We start from the raw sequence: 3,738 nt of genomic DNA, 5'->3' as shown, positions 1-3,738 counted from the left end.
TGACTCTGCTGGGACTTGAACCCACAACCTTTGAATAACTACAACCAACTAGAAGTCCAATGCGCTATCCATTGCGCCACAGAGCCACTGGCTGTTTTAGCACTTGGATCGACTGTAGCACTTGGAGAATACATAGAGTGGCAAAGGAGTGTCAGATATTTACAATAGTTCTCCCAAATGCAAAAACAGCTATATCTGAGTCTTCCTCTTGCTGATATTTGGTGCAAGTCCTATTTTAAGTATGCGGATTTAGTGACATAATTTGTGGTACACAATTAATGATTGTAGGGAGACATTTTTTTATGATGTTTTAGAATACATACCCCTCAATCTGAGCAAGGCTAGTTGAGTAGAGACAAAAGTGTTTTCAAAACACCAATTACTGGTTTAAAGGAATCTGAAATTACATTGTAACTTGTGATCTAACTTTGAAAGGGACTTTCCAGTCAAAAAGCGATCATTATATTGTTTATGTAGTATAAGAATCTCCAATCTCCAATCATATTGTTATAAAAAGTTGAATGTAAATCCTAAATATTTGCATTTAAAATTAAAGAATGAATCTGGTGGGACTTGAGCCCACAACTTTCGAATAACTACAACCAACTCGAAGTCTAACGCGCTTTCCATTGCACCACAGGGCCCCTGGCAACTTTAGTGCTTGGTTCGACTGTAGCACTTGTAGAATACATAGAGTGGCAAAGGAGTGTCAGATAATTACAATAGTTCTCCCAAATGCAAAAACAGCTATATCTGAGTCTTCCTCTTGCTGATATTTGGTGCAAGTCCTATTTTAAGTATGCGGATTTAGAGACATAATTTGTGGTACACAATTAAGGACTGTAGGGAGACATTTTTTTATGATGTTTTAGAATACATACCACTCAATCTGAGAAAGGCTAGTTGAGTAGAGATAAAAGTGTTTTCAAAACACCAATTACGGGTTTAAAGGAATCTGAAATTACATTGTAACTTGTGATCTAACTTTGAAACGGACTTTCCAGTCAACAACCGATCATTATATTGTTTATGTAGTATAAGGATGTCCAATCTCCAATCATATTGTTATGAAAAGTTGAATGTAAATCCTAAATATTTGCATTTAAAACTAAAGAATGACTCTGGTGGGACTTGAAGCCACAACCTTTGAATAACTACAACCAACTAGAAGTCCAATGCGCTATCCATTGAGCCACAGAGCCCCTGGCAGTTTTCGAGCTTGGTTCGACTGTAGCACTTGTAGAATACATAGAGTGGCAAAAGAGTGTCAGATATTTACAATAGTTCTCCCAAATGCAAAAACAGCTATATCTGAGTCTTCCTCTTGCTGATATTTGGTGCAAGTCCTATTTTAAGTATGCGGATTTAATGACATAATTTGTGGTACACAATTAATGACTGTAGGGAGACATTTTTTTATGATGTTTTAGAATACATACCCCTCAATCTGAGCAAGGCTAGTTGAGTAGAGAGAAAAGTGTTTTCAAAACACCAATTACGGGTTTAAAGGAATCTGAAATTACATTGTAACTTGTGATCTAACTTTGAAACGGACTTTCCAGTCAACAACAGATCATTATATTGTTTATGTAGTATAAGGATGTCCAATCTCCAATCATATTGTTATGAAAAGTTGAATGTAAATCCTAAATATTTGCATTTAAAACTAAAGAACGACTCTGGTGGGACTTGAAGCCACAACCTTTGAATAACTACAACCAACTAGAAGTCCAATGCGCTATCCATTGAGCCACAGAGCCCCTGGCAGTTTTCGAGCTTGGTTCGACTGTAGCACTTGTAGAATACATAGAGTGGCAAAAGAGTGTCAGATATTTACAATAGTTCTCCCAAATGCAAAAACAGCTATATCTGAGTCTTCCTCTTGCTGATATTTGGTGCAAGTCCTATTTTAAGTATGCGGATTTAATGACATAATTTGTGGTACACAATTAATGACTGTAGGGAGACATTTTTTTATGATGTTTTAGAATACATACCCCTCAATCTGAGCAAGGCTAGTTGAGTAGAGACAAAAGTGTTTTCAAAACACCAATTACTGGTTTAAAGGAATCTGAAATTACATTGTAACTTGTGATCTAACTTTGAAAGGGACTTTCCAGTCAAAAAGCGATCATTATATTGTTTATGTAGTATAAGAATCTCCAATCTCCAATCATATTGTTATAAAAAGTTGAATGTAAATCCTAAATATTTGCATTTAAAATTAAAGAATGAATCTGGTGGGACTACAGCCCACAACTTTTGAATAACTACAACCAACTAGAAGTCTAACGCGCTTTCCATTGCACCACAGCGCCCCTGGCAGCTTTAGCGCTTGGTTCGACTGTAGCACTTGTAGAATACATAGAGTGGCAAAGGAGTGTCAGATATTTACAATAGTTCTCCCAAATGCAAAAACAGCTATATCTGAGTCTTCCTCTTGCTGATATTTGGTGCAAGTCCTATTTTAAGTATGCGGATTTAGTGACATAATTTGTGGTACACAATTAAGGACTGTAGGGAGACATTTTTTTATGATGTTTTAGAATACATACCACTCAATCTGAGAAAGGCTAGTTGAGTAGAGATAAAAGTGTTTTCAAAACACCAATTACTGGTTTTAAGGAATCTGAAATTACATTGTAACTTGTGATCTAACTTTGAAAGGGACTTTCCAGTCAACAACCGATCATTATATTGTTTATGTAGTATAAGGATGTCCAATCTCCAATCATATTGTTATGAAAAGTTGAATGTAAATCCTAAATATTTGCATTTAAAACTAAAGAACGACTCTGGTGGGACTTGAAGCCACAACCTTTGAATAACTACAACCAACTAGAAGTCCAATGCGCTACCCATTGCGCCACAGATCCACTGGCTGTTTTAGAGCTTGGTTCGACTGTAGCACTTGTAGAATACATAGAGTGGCAAAGGAGTGTCAGATATTTACAATAGTTCTCCCAAATGCAAAAACAGCTATATCTGAGTCTTCCTCTTGCTGATATTTGGTGCAAGTCCTATTTTAAGTATGCGGATTTAGAGACATAATTTGTGGTACACAATTAAGGACTGTAGGGAGACATTTTTTTATGATGTTTTAGAATACATACCACTCAATCTGAGAAAGGCTAGTTGAGTAGAGATAAAAGTGTTTTCAAAACACCAATAACGGGTTTAAAGGAATCTGACATTACATTGTAACTTGTGATCTAACTTTGAAAGGGACTTTCCAGCCAACAACCGATCATTATATTGTTTATGTAGTATAAGGATGTCCAATCTCCAATCATATTGTTATGAAAAGTTGAATGTAAATCCTAAATATTTGCATTTAAAACTAAAGAACGACTCTGGTGGGACTGGAAGCCACAGCCTTTGAATAACTACAACCAACCAGAAGTCCAATGCGCTATCCATTGCGCCACAGAGCCACTGGCTGTTTTAGCGCTTGGTTCGACTGTAGCACTTGTAGAATACATAGTGGCAAAGGAGTGTCAGATATTTACAATAGTTCTCCCAAATGCAAAAACAGCTATATCTGAGTCTTCCTCTTGCTGATATTTGGTGCAAGTCCTATTTTAAGTATGCGGATTTAGTGACATAATTTGTGGTACACAATTAATGACTGTAGGGAGACATTTTTTTATGATGTTTTAGAATACATACCCCTCAATCTGAGCAAGGCTAGTTGAGTAGAGACAAAAGTGTTTTCAAAACACCAATTACTGGTTTAAA

At 36.3% G+C, this 3,738-nt stretch overlaps 1 non-coding gene across 1 annotated transcript; it reads right to left on the bottom strand.

The window, feature by feature from the left end:
* TRNAR-UCU (transfer RNA arginine (anticodon UCU)) lies at nt 1-86 on the bottom strand. The gene is given in 2 exon segments: nt 1-36; nt 50-86. It is a non-coding gene; the product is annotated as a tRNA-Arg (tRNA).
* Between the last annotated feature and the right edge of the window lie 3,652 nt (nt 87-3,738).

The sequence above is a fragment of the Taudactylus pleione genome, unplaced genomic scaffold, assembly GCF_031769625.1.
Source record: "Taudactylus pleione unplaced genomic scaffold, aTauple2 ptg000070l, whole genome shotgun sequence".
In the NCBI taxonomy this organism is placed as follows: domain Eukaryota; kingdom Metazoa; phylum Chordata; class Amphibia; order Anura; family Myobatrachidae; genus Taudactylus; species Taudactylus pleione.
This window is presented reverse-complemented; position numbering and strand designations above follow the sequence as displayed.